The sequence below is a fragment of the Chionomys nivalis genome, chromosome 8, assembly GCF_950005125.1.
Source record: "Chionomys nivalis chromosome 8, mChiNiv1.1, whole genome shotgun sequence".
NCBI classification, from domain to species: domain Eukaryota; kingdom Metazoa; phylum Chordata; class Mammalia; order Rodentia; family Cricetidae; genus Chionomys; species Chionomys nivalis.
The window spans coordinates 18,088,598-18,102,233 of NC_080093.1; the positions used below are offsets into that span (position 1 = coordinate 18,088,598).

Consider the following 13,636-nt stretch of genomic DNA (forward strand, 5'->3'; position numbering starts at 1 on the left):
TTCCAAAACACCATCGCCAAGAATATTTACTTGCTAGGATAACTTCATGACCTCAAAAACAGATTATGAGGAAGTACCCATTAAGATTAATGAATATTTAAAACTACCACATAAATTATATACTTAAAATTTAACAAATTAGAAACTGAAATCATTATCTTTCTCCCAGACCATTATCAGTGACACAGTATACTGGATATATCACACTCAAATTTGTACTCTGACTCTTCCAGCTCCTCTAGCTCCATTACCTTACTGCTCGTCCCCACACCTCCTATATGTCTACATTACCAGCATTGAAACACTCTCCAGTCAATCCATAGGGTTATCTTACATAGAAAACCTCCAAAACAACTTTTCTCAAACACTACTGACTCTCAACAGAAATTCTGTCATCTACGGGATCACATTCAATTATGGTTTGGATAATTCATAATTAAACACATTAGGGGCTGAAGATATAGTTTAAGTGATAGAATACTAGCACAAGGCCCAGCAACACAAAAATTAAAAAAAAAAATTTAAGAACTACTAATGACAAATAACTGCATCAGACTAGTCTAAACTCTGCTGCCACTGAATGACCACAAACATACAATACCCAAAACAACAAAACTTTTCCTTTTCAGAAAGGTTCAAATTTAGGAACTATGAAGCTGGGCAGTGGTAGCACATGCCTTTAATGTCAGCACTTGGGAGGCAGAGGCAGCTGGAAGCCAGCCTGGTTTACAGAGGGAGCTCTAGACAGTCAGGGTAAAACAGTGAGATCCTGCCTCAAAAACAAAACAAAACAAAACAAAATTTAGGAACTATGAACAGAAAATCATGGACTTAAAAGCTGGCTGCACTGGAAAGTTAGATTATGGGATTGGTTTTATTTCCTGACTGGCAAAATTATCTATAGTAAACACGTACTTTATCACTTACAAAATAAGACTGTTGTTTTAATATGATGGGGCTCAAAGGCAAAGAACAGAAACTGATCAACTTAAGTTGAAAAGAGAAATACTGGCCAGTGTAGTAGTTCACGTTAATCTTAGCAATTTGGAAGGCTGAAGCAGGATGGAAACTGAAACTGGAGGTAGCCTGGTAGGTTTCAGGCTATCTGGTGCAATTGTGGGGCCCTATGTGACTGCAGTTCTGCCTCCTTAAAAGGAGGTTGGGCTGTGGAAATGGCTCAGTAGGTAAGACTACTTGCTACATAAGCATGACCTGAGTTCAGATCCCCAACAGTCATGTAAAAAAGGCTGGGTATGGCCCTACACTGTAACCCCAATATCAGCCTGCTGCTGATTAGCCAGTTAGATGAGAAATGATAAGTTTTCGGTTCAGTCAGAAGCCCTGTCTCCAAGGAATAAGGTGAAATACTATGAAGCAAGACACATGACCTACTCCTCTGGACTTTCGAGTGCACACACATGGATGTGGGCACACACTCATACACTTGTGAAAGGAAAGATAAAAGGGAGAGGAAGGGAGAGAGAGAATAAATAAAAGCAGAAAACAGGCCAGATATTTAACTCAGTAGTAGAGTATTTGCTTACCATGAAAAAAATAGTTGGTATTTATTAGTAAGTTTTGAAGTGTCATGCCACACAACAAAAGCTAACCGGGGCGAGGGAAGACTTTACCTGCTCAGTGGCTTCACATTAAATACACTCCCCCAAATCAAGTTTTTCCCAATTTTAAGCATGTCGGAAACACCAAATGTACAACTGGGAAGACCTGTTTAAACAAGGCAATCTCTATACAGATGGTCTAACAAATCATCTCAAACATACTCTAAGGCCTACTGTACATGAAACACTATTCTAGATGCCTGAAACAGAGATGGATAATAATATATGGTCTGTATCTAGCAATAAAATAGACATATAAACAGTTTATGGAAGTGTTAAAATAGGTGCATAACGATAACTACCCCCAATGGTTAATTTATAGCATAACTTTGCACTTAAAAACACAGAACTTAAGTGAGAAATCTTTTGCCTAGAAAAGGAAATACTAGGAGGGAAAACCCACATGAACAATATGTGCCTGTTATATGTTGTTTAGATCTTGGGATTATGAATGCTTTGTCCTTATCTTCTAAAGTTTTCTGTACTAATTTTTCTACAATAAACATGCATTAGTATTTTTGGTAAAAATATTTTTAAAATAAATTATTCAATTTTCTAAAATGTGTTTAAACTATACTGTAAAAGGCCAAGTAAATACTTAAGATGACTATAATACAAACATTTGGTGGTTCTGCACTGAATACACAAAGTACATTTACTATTTAAAGGAAACGGTGATGTAATAACTGCAGGAGCATGTGACTTGACTTTCCTGCTTCTCCTTCCTTTCCTGGGGAAATACAAATGGGAGCTCTCAAGTATAAGACACGAACAGACTCAGTAAGCTCATACCTGACAGCTCTTCTCTCTCACCTACCACTCGGGCCCTCACATGACCGTCTAGAGCTGCCCTTCTCGGCATTTCTGATTACCCACTTCTTAAGAGGCTGTGGCAAGTGTCTTGCCTGATGTGCTGACTCTTCTGATGGCCCCTCACCCTGCTACTGTGTTATAAGACCATATCTTTGTCAGAGTCTATCCTCTCCCTGTAGTTATTAACTCTATCCCAAAATACCCTTTTTTACTTTTTCCTTTCATTTTTAAAGCAGAATTAACAGTATTATGTCCATTTTATAGTTATGAAAACAGAAATAGACCACTGGTATAAAGCTAACTGGATTTAAATCAAACTAATTCCCTTCTTTCTTTCTCTTGTGAGATTCCACAGCAAAGAATTCTAAACAGCCTAACAGTAAACTAATATTAACACACATTCAGATTACTTCTTAAGAAGCAAATTTGTAGCTGGGCAATGGTGGTGCACGCCTTTAATCCCAGCACTCGAAAGGCAGAGGCAAGCGGATCTCTATGAGTTCAAGGCCAGCCTGGTCTACAGAGTGAGTTTCAGGAAAAGTTCCAAAAGCTACAGAGAAACCCTGTCTTGAAAAAAGAAGAGGAGGAAGAGGAGGAGAAGAACAAACAAATGTATAATTAATGAATACTACACACCTTCCGCCCATATTTTCAATTCTGTATCAAGTTTAATGTCAGGTCATGAGTGGTCAGCATTTGATCATTCCAGAAATTCCTATCATCACATACAACTAATCTACTTGCTTGAAAACCTCACAACTCTATACACCAGAACTTGCTGACTCCAATATTACTTCTTTTCTTTTCTCCCCTGAATACTGCTTCTTTATGTATGTTTTTATCCCCAGTCTTAAATTGGCCATGTTTGGCATAAAAAGAGAGAGATGCAAGAGAAAGGCAACAAATATTAATAAAGTATAGTGAATTTGAAAAATGGTCAACTACACAGAAAGCTAACATGATATAGTGAAAAAAGCACACCATAGACTAGGAAAAAATGGTGTATGGCTTATTCAGAGCAGAAAACACACTCCAAAATGCAGGCTTGCTGCCACTGAACAACACCCTATAACTTTTCTCCTATCTAATGCTCTGACAACTAAATTTCTCTGTAATTCAATAAGCTCTTAGGAGTTACCCAAGCCTCATCCATCCTGCTGGGCTTATTCACGTTTTCCCTGCACACTAAGAGCACCTTCTCTGGTGAGCAGCACAGAAGCTGCGTCCTCTTTCAATACATGCACAGTCTACTCTTCACTTCTGTGGGCAGGAAATCTACCATAAATATAACTCAACAATGAAAAGAAATGCTTAAATTATGGCTCAGGTAAGTGGCTAATCCTATAGGTTGCCAGTTTTATATATTATATGAGGGCTAGCTTCATAAATTTTTAATTTAAAAAAATCTATACTTTTACTCTTGGCACTATTTCATTTACTTATATCTAATGAGTTACATGAATACCAAATTAAAAAATATGTTAGATATCTGTGAATACTTAGTGCATGAATTTAATGAGAACAGGTCACAGATTCAAACTCCATGAGAGCCAATTAGCTTTGCAATGTTTCAGGCTCCATGGTCACAGTCAATCACCTTAACCTGGGGTAAAAAAGAAACACACTGATCGTGTGAAACATTAAGAGAATGATTAATATAGTCAAAACCTATTTAACTATCATAAAATAATAAAAATTAAAAATAGTAATATGAGCAACTCCTTTTTCTACTAAACTTGACTAGTATATGCCTAGCTCAAATATGTCTATTTCAGCCTCACAGGCTAATAACCCTGTTTTACTGATGGTGTGAAGTGAATTCAAAAGTAGGAACTAAGGCTACACCCAGCAGAGACTGGATTCAGAACTTTGACTCCAAAGCTTAGGGATTTTCACAATACAGTACAGCCATGCCTAATTGTGCCATAGCGATTAAGACAATCAGTACAATGTTCCCATTCAACAATCATCACTAACTGAGCATTCACTATGTACGCAGTTAAGCACGAAATCTACCTGCTGAAGTTCTTTTAAGTAAAAGGAGTCAAAAGCCAAGTGTTTGAAACAAAGGAGACAACACAATATGCACAAGGTAGATTTTAATACACATAACTTTCTACTGTTATAGCTATATGTGTATACACATGTGTGTATGAGTACATACATATATACATGTATATATGTGTCTATATATATAGTATACACACTATTGTTCAAAAAATCATGCTGAAGCATAACTAAAGGTAAGAATGAATCTAAAAAGCAGAGGGCACAAGATGAAAGAAAATAATTGTTTCGTGGTCTTTTGGTGAAGATCAAGTATAAAAAAAGGAATAAAGGAAATATTTTTTAAACATCTAAGTGTGTGACTATCTGGCAGTCAATGAGTCACCTGAAGAAAATAAAAATAGTATTTCAATTCTTTGTTTTGTTATTGTTTTGTCTTTTCAAGCCAGGGTTTCTCTGTGTCCCAGCCTTGAATGCTGGGATTAAAGCATGTACCACCACCACCCTGCATATTTCATTTCCTAACCCATATGATTTTGCCCTGATATAGCCAGGCATAGTGATGTACATCTTTGACCCCAGCATTGGAGCAGGGGGCAGGGGCAGAGACAGGGGAAATCTCTGTGAGTTCAAGGCCAGGCTGGTCTACAAAATGAGTTCTAGGACAGCTAAGGTTGTTACACAGGGAAACCTTGTCTAAGATTTTGCCCTAATCAACAACAGATCATTTGTCTGTAAGGCTGTCTTCCTTGGCTTTGCTAAACCTACTCTTTAAAGATACATACACAGCCAGGACATCAGCAGAAGATGTTGGACATCGTTTTTTTAAAAAAAAATGAGGGACACCAGGTTTCCTAGACTACTTTAAGCTAAATTTGTTTGTTTCAAACAGAGTCTCACCAGGTAGCTCTTGCTGACCTGGAACTATTGCGTAGATCATGCTGACCTTGAATTCACAGAAATCATCTAGCCTCTGACTCACAAGTACTAGAATTAAAGGCGTACACCAACACGTCCAACTCAGGCTAAAATTTTACAACAGCCTAGCTTAAAAACTGTATGTATATGAGCGGGGGGGCAGTAATCGTGTAAACACAGACACAAAAATTGCTCTATAAAAGCCCATTCTTGTCAATAATCTGAGTTATAGGTAATTGTCCTGCTACAAGCTGCACTGCACAGTGAAAAACACTTAGTACAGGCCATAAATAAAGCACCAGTTCAATTTCAACTAACAAGGTACAAAAATTCGAAATCTCTAGAAAAATATTAACTAAAGCACAGACCCAACAACCATTTCACAACAGCACTGTAGGAAACCCAAATAGTAAAAAAGAACAATCTTTTTACATACATACATACATACATACATACATACATACATACATACATATAAAGACAGGCTCTCACTGTATCACCATTAATGGCCTAGAGCTCACTACATAGACTGGGCTAGCAAAAAATCTCAGAGATCAATCTGCCTGCTGGGATTAAAGGCTTTTGCTGTTGGTAGCTGTTGCTATTCCTGGCACTAGGAGAGAACCCAGAGCCTTATGCACTCTTATCAATCAATTATACACCTCAACTCTTATAATGTTTAATAAATTTAATAAATGAAATTGTTATGAGAAAAAGATCTGCAATTTTGGTAACTTTTTTGGTTTGTTTGGTTTGGTTTTTCAAGATAAGGTTTCTCTGTATAACAGCTCTGGCTGTCCTGGAACTCACTTTGTAGACCAGGCAGGCCTGAACTCAAGAGATCCACCTGACTCTGCCTCCTGAGTTTAAAGGCATGTGCCACCACCGCCTGGGATTAAAGGTATGTGCCACCACCACCTGGCTAAGAACTTCTATTTACAATTTTTTGGTGGTGGTGCTAGTGGTGTTTGAGAAAGAATTTCTCTAAAATGGCTAGACTGGCATTGAATTTGCGATTCTCCTGTCTTGATATTAAAAATGATGAGACAGGTGTGTTAACACCATGGCTAGTTCTACCAGAGTTTTTAAAGTCTGTAGAGTACAGAAAAAAATATCTTTGTTTTACAAACAAATGGTATCTCAGGAAAATATCTAAAATTAACAACACCTCTTGTCATCACTCATCAGTAACAGCGACAAAAATTAACTTACATGCCCTTACCATCATTAATGTCTTCAAAGTCGCAATTTACACAATCTTAACAAACATGTGGTAAATATTGTTAATTCCATCTTAATAAATGGGCTCAGAGAAGTCAATTAGGTTGCCCAGCGTAAGCCCCAACACCAGGATTTGAATTCAAATTTGTTCAAGTTTATACACTGACCTAATACATTTTCCTTCTGTCCTTGTTTTTTCTAAACCATACTTAAAACTTTTCCAATCAACAATTCCAAACAAACAAATCGAAAAATTACCATATCCCACATCATTTTAAAATTTGTTTGCAAACTCCCGAACTCCTCTACAAGTTGGTGGTGGTGGGAATTCCGCAGACTCAACAATAAGCAGCCATTCAGAATCTCCCATCTTGACAGTCAGAAAATAGACTGCAGTATTAGCTATTTATATTCTGAACCCTGTGAGCAAAGACTCCTAGCCAGTACACACCAAACAGCTAAAGCAGATACTACATTGAGTAGGACCTGAAAAGCAGGGGGGCCACAATGGCTAGACTCTGGGAATAAGTTCAGCACCAAGCTTGGGAAGCTCAGAGTCTTAGGGGCTCCTTAGGTGCAGTGCTCACCGAGCGAGCAGGGCAGCTGGGTAGCTGTGGAGGACAGTCCACGTTCTGACAGGCCCTGACTCCACAGGTGGTCGGGCCCCCGCGTCACCTCTCCGGGAGAAACCTAGCATAACATCTGTATGTTTCAGATCAGTTCCTAAAGAGAGCATTTATTAACTCCAGTCTTCATAAAGATATGAACGTGATTGTAAAATGCAACTAGCCTGGACCGCAGAAGGGAGAATACTAAAGCTTGATTTTAAACATGCTCTACACGGAGACAAAAGTTCGGCGGAAACTTTCGATAAAGGGATTTGGAAGTTTTCCGAGGACCGCCCAAGAAGAGAGGAAGTACACACTCTACTTTAAACTGTTCACTGCCAGTCCATAGCCCGGGGCTCTGGGCAGCGGAGCAGACGTGAGGCACAAGTGCCACCATCCAGCACTGCCCGGGAGCCCGCGACCCAGAGGTCATCCCGGAGCAACCTCGGTGACCCAGAGCCCCGCAGCCCAAAGCCGGTCCCCAAAGCCCCCGCTACCTGTTGACTCACCGGAGGGAGATGATCCCTACGAGAAGCATTAGGCAGAGACTCAAGGTAGGCAGGGACGCGACCCCTGAGAAGACAGAAGGCACCCGAAAGAGACCGTCGGGTCCGGGGGACCTTAGGGGTCGAAGGGCGGGAGCTCCCAATAACCCCCGCCCCAGGCGGGGGCCTGCCCCGTGAGTCACGTGAGAAAAGAAAACAAACAGAGGTCCTGTCGGGGGACGGAGGGGAGAAATGGGGACAACCAGCCCCAGCTCACGGTGGGAAAGAATCGGGGACAGGGGTTCGTGGTTACCGGGACCCTGTCGCTCTCCGCTTCCGTCGCCACCATGAAGCGCCTGCTCTTCCGCTCGCCGCTGGGGTGCGCGCCAAGCCTTGGCTCCGCCCGCGCCGCGGGCCCTCCTGGGAGTTGTAGTCTTTGCGAGGCCCGGTCGCGTCACGTAGGGGCGGAGCTGGTAAATGGAGAGGGCGGGAGGGCGTTGACGCCCCTCTATCTCCAGTACTGTCCACCCTCCTCCGTCTCTACCCTCAGCTGTGACTGCGCTCAAATCTCCTCACGTCCTACTCAATCATACCGTGTCTCTTTCCCCGTCCACAGGCGAGTTTCTTCAAGCGTAATCTACGCTTAGTGTCTCCACTTCCTTCCTGTGTGTGTTGTGTTCTACACTGCAGCTTCTGCCCCCGCGGAAAATGTCCTTGTTGCAGCCAGTGTCCTTGTCGCCAAACCCACTAGAGGTATTTTCAGGCTGTCTAACTTGAGCATTACTCATTTGATGATGTTGGACATTATCATTTATTTTCTATGACACTATCCAGGTTTGCCTTCCTCATTCCAAACCATTCGACTCAGTCTATTCCTATTCTTTTTTTTCTGAACTCTCCTTTTAAATATTGTTCTCTGCGATTCTTAGAATGGGGAGGAGGGGAATTCAGCTCAGCCTTTTTTTTTTTTTTCCCTTAGCTTATTTTACTTCCAACTTCTAGACAGCCTTGTCTCATTCCTGTCTTGCAGGCTTGTCAAAAACTGGCTTGAACCCTTTGGTGAGCTAAGGGTATAAGCCCAGTGATTGCCTAACAAGTGGGGCGCTCTGGGTTCGATCTTCAACCATAAAAGAAAAAAGAAATATTTGAAAAGTATGTCTCTCCTCTCTGTTCACTGACATCCACTCGTCCTTTTGACCTGGATTCCCCCATCTATCTCTACTGCCTCTTCCATCCATGTTTGAATGATAACCAAACCCTGTAGATTCTCTAACTTTATCTTTATCACTTGAATCTGTTCTCTTTGATTTCCACTGCCAGTTATTTCATTTCCCCTGCTTTGTTTCTTAGCTGATTACTGTCCTTGCTGATCTCAGTACCACTGTGGGGTCCGCCCTACTGCCAAAGGCCGATTTATGTAAATAGCAAATCTAATCAAGTCATGTTTGTGTTAAAATCCTGTAAAGACACCATTTAATTGAGTTTGAGAGACGGGATGGAGGTGAACACCTTGGGTAGCATTTACAAAATAGGAGCCTCCAGTCCCTTAAGAGATCTGAAGAGAAAAGACACACCAATCTCATTATAGGATACGTAGGTGTGAGACTTCCTTAAAAGCCCCCCACCCCCACTCCAGTGATCTGATCAACAAAATTATTGTATTTTTATTGTTCACAATGTACAGTGCTGGGGGCTAAAAACAATGAACAAAGCAATCCCTACCCCTATGGAGTTTATAGCCCTTAAGAAGAGACAGACACTGATCAAATAGTTCCATATTGAAAAGCAGAAGGAGCAACAGCAACAAAGCACAACCAGCAGCAGCAGTAGGAACTGTTGCAGAAAGTCTCTCTACTGCACAGCCTCCGCTGGCGTACTGGCTGCGTTTGTCAGCTTGATGCAAGCTAGAGTTATCAGCGAGGATGAAGCCTCAGTTGAGGAAATGCCTCCATGAGATCCAGTTGTAAGGCATTTTCTCAGTTAGTGACAATAGGACCCAACCTATGGTGGGTGGTGTCCTGGGTTCTAAAAGAGAAAGGCTGATTAAGCCAAGGGAAGCAAGCCAGCTCCCCTCCACGGTCTCTGCTTCAGCTCCTGCCTCCAGGTTCCAGCCCTGTTTAAATTCCTGTTCTGGCTTCCTTCGGTGATGGACTATGATCTGGAAATGGAAGCTAAATAAACCCTTTCTTCCTCAACTTGCTTTTTAGTCGTGGTTTTCCACTACAGCAAAAGAAACCCTTACTAAGACAGTTGGGGCGGGGGGGGGGGGTGTCAATGTTCCTCGGTTTAAGTAGAAAGTCAGACCCAGGAAAAGCCAGACTGAGGCTTGGATTGAGTCATGTGATAATGCCCAGGTGAGCAGGGGTAGGCTGGGTAGGGAAACCAGGAACAGTTAAATGTGGGCTGCTGGGAAGCAGAGCTGTGTTAACTAGTTTAGCAGAATTGGACCTGAGCCAGCAAACCACAGATTCTGCAAAACACAAATCAAGTATTGCTTCATCCACTAAGCCTTTGTTGAGTATGTGCTGCCCCATGGCGAGTTATGAACACCACTGGCAAGAGGTAGCATTTGCACCACAAAAATCAACACACAAATGATAGAAGCAGTGTCCCCATCTGCCACCCCACCTCACCTAGTGCATCACAGCCTTCGTCATGGTACCCATCCCTACATCTCTCCGTGCAGTCACAATACTTCTCTCCCGGATGAATTCCATTTATCAGCTTGCTCTAACAAGTATTATTGATATTAAGTACTGTGTATCAGAGATTTAGCAAGGCATTCAGTGAAGAATTAAAAAGCAAGGTCCTCACTGATTTGGCACTTAACAATCCAGCAGATAAGTCAGAAGATGTGGAATTCTCTCCTTTCAAAGTAAGCCGGGCTGCTGTACAATTGAACATCTTGGTAACTTTAACAAGGTGGCCCAAGGAGGCTTCTTTGAAGAGCTGGCTGTCCACTTAGTGCTAAAGGATGAGAAAGAGATGCTAAAGGGGAGAACCAAGCAGTGTTCCAGCCAGAAGGCTTAGACTAACCGAAGAGCTAGGCTATTTAAAGGATGAGACGGTTTGCTTTGCTTCAGGGGACAGAATGTGAGCCATCGTGAGAACCCTGAATTAAATTATAGCCACCAAAGGGTTGAAATGGAGTAATATTATCTGATTCACATTTTAATACAAACACTCTTGCTTTTGTTTGAAGGACAGGGTAGAGGAGGTGGGAGTCCTTGTATCATAATGAAGCCAAGCGCTGGCAGTGGGATGGAGCAAACTGGGTGAGTTTGACATGGCTTGTTAATCGACTGGATGTGGTGGAGGAAGGGCTGGAGGAGGAAGGGCAGAACCACAGGTATTAATTGCCTGCATCTATCTCCATCTCTTCAGCCCGAGAATTGGGCCTGGCACAGAGCAAGCATTCAGTAGCTGTGTTGAATTTGCACATTCTGTTTGCTGTTCTCTGTGCCCCCACTCCTGTCAAGTTGCTCAATTCAGGGTCTCTACTAACTGATATGAATATTATTGTGCAGAGTGGAAGGGCCAAGTACACGCTTCCTCTGGATGGACCAACCCGCTACTAGGGTACAGACTGATAGCAGAGTACGCACCAAGTGTGGACCACATCCTATGCCCCACTCGCCCCCTCAGCTGGCACCTTTGGCAGTGCACGATCTGCCCAGCTGCATATGGCCATGCTTAACTTAGTATGCCTGGGAGGCAGTTTTGTGGCATCAAGCCCAGTGTTCATGGGGAGAGTTTGAGGTCCAGGGGAAGGAAGCTGCTTGCCTTGGGTCACCGGAGCTGCTGCTGTGACTGAGACTCAGACCTTCGCCATTGAAATCCCTGTGGGCTCTTTAGCCTTGGAGCCACATTGTCTCTTCAAAATCACTCAGCTCATCGATAAAAAGCTAAATTCAAAATGGTGACTCCACTTCCTTGAGTTTCTCATCTGTCTGTTACTATTGTTAGAGTGTTCTGCATTTACATAGTATCCAATATGTGTTCTGTACCCTACAAAATACAATAAAGGAACATGAAACCCGAAGGCCTTCCTTTATAAAACAGAGTAAATGGGGAATGGCTGGTTTAAAGGGCCCTTAGCGCTGAATGAAAATGAGCTTTGGCATATTGGTTTAAGATGACACTGTAAGCAATACCAAAAAATAATAAGAGCTCATATGCAAGGTGCTTTTCCTTCCCATCCCCAACCAGAAGAAAGAGAGGCTATTGGAACAGCTGGCTCCATAAATGTAAATTAGGGAGAAGGTCACGGAGTGGAGGTTCCAAGGACATACGGAAGAAAAAGAATCATCCTGAATGCAGAAAATCCCTCCTTTAATAAATAATAACATTTAACAGTTAGCAAGTGTTTAGTGTGTGCTGGGTCTGTGCCAAACCCTTCACATCCTGATCCAAGTCAGTCCTCGTGCAGTCTTATATGCACTATCATTTCCCATTAGAGGAAACTGAGGCACAGAGGGATTTCATAATATGCCTGAGGCCATGGAGCTGATAAGCATGAGGTTGGAACTAAAATCATATGACTCCAGAGTCTGAGCTCTCGATAGCTACACTAGCACCTCGACTTCATTATTCTATGGTTCCTGGTGCCAGGTCCACTGTTTCAACTGTGTGACCTTTTGGAGTCCTGAGAGAGCCAGCAGGGGTCGGGGACTTCGTGAGGGGATGGCTATCCCCAACCCAGTTTCAAAACAGTCCTGAAGAGACGCCTGGGAGGTAATAGGCAGACATAGGCTGTGAAGGAGACAAATTCTAATCCTGCTGGGGAACATTTCACAGCATTCTCGGAATGCAATGCCTTAATTATCCACATGGTATGGAAGATGGAAGAGAAAATGTTACCAGGGTAGAGGGACTAAATAAGCCTTCTGCCTGGAAGCGTGGGCTCTGATCGGTGCCTCCTAACGTCAGAAATCTTTCCTTTTGTGGATTTCCGCTTACACACACACAGAGGATCCAAATTTCACTGGGCTTTTGGGTGTTGATCCCTTCCTTCCTGACTAGTGTTTGTAAGGACTGCTATTAAAAGAACATGATATAAGCCATCAACTGAGAGTTTGGGGGACACTAGGAGGGCAGGACAGCCAGATAGCTCTCACTCCATTCTCTTTGATAACGATCATGACTCCAAACCCTAAAACTTAACCAGATCCCAGAGGACTATGACTGAAGCCACCAAAAAGAAGACACGGAAGTAACTACTGCCTTGTTCAACCTCAGGACTGTGGGGTCCCAGCAGCTGATGTACTTTTGACTTGTATATACACCCATATCCACTTCTTGAGGTGTCTGTGGTTAACCTATATGTTATGCCACGAACCCCACATAGAGGGATGAGCTTGGTGACTTTGTATCCAGATTCACTCTGCATCATCCGAGAAGGACTCGGTCCCTGAGAGCTGTAACTGATAACCCGTCTGGACTTCTGCTTCATCACTGCCCTCTATTTGACACCATCGAGACCTAACTCGCCATGTGCCTCAAGCCATACTCCTCACTCCGTTGCACAGTCAGGGCTCTCTGGCATTTACCTGTATCTGTGGGAATGCCCACTGGAGCTGGAAGGCAAAATACTATATATAGGGAACAAGTTCAAGACCAGGGTCCTGAAGGGTACCTTAGCTGAATCACTAAACTGCCACAGCAAGATGGAGACCCACCAGATCATGTGCCACACTGGCTAATCATGAACAATGTTACACAGTGGCCGAGTTATACAATGGCCGATAAATTGTTAAACTATGACGAACTAAAGAGGAAAGGGGAGATAGACATTACTTAAAGTTTTGCTCAGAAGGGACAGATTCAAATAGGGAACAAATGGGGTTTTAAATTATAATACCAGAGCCGATGAGATGGCTCATTGTCAGGTGGGGGAGGGTATGCTTGCTGTCAAGCATGACATCTTGAGTTTGGTCCCTGAACCCCACATAATAGATAGAAGGAA

At 42.5% G+C, this 13,636-nt stretch overlaps 1 protein-coding gene across 4 annotated transcripts in view; it reads right to left on the reverse strand.

The window, feature by feature from the left end:
- Positions 1-8,080, reverse strand: part of R3hcc1l (R3H domain and coiled-coil containing 1 like) — a 91,490-nt gene extending 83,410 nt beyond the window's left edge. For 2 of the 4 annotated variants that reach the window (XM_057779977.1, XM_057779978.1), the window contains exon 1: positions 7,696-7,940. The gene's annotated coding sequence lies outside the window, so the exon portion shown is untranslated. Of the gene's footprint in view, positions 1-7,695; positions 7,946-7,984 lie in introns of those variants that run through there. The other 2 variants (XR_009057624.1, XM_057779979.1) reach the window with 2 other exon arrangements.
- Positions 8,081-13,636: the final 5,556 nt, after the last annotated feature.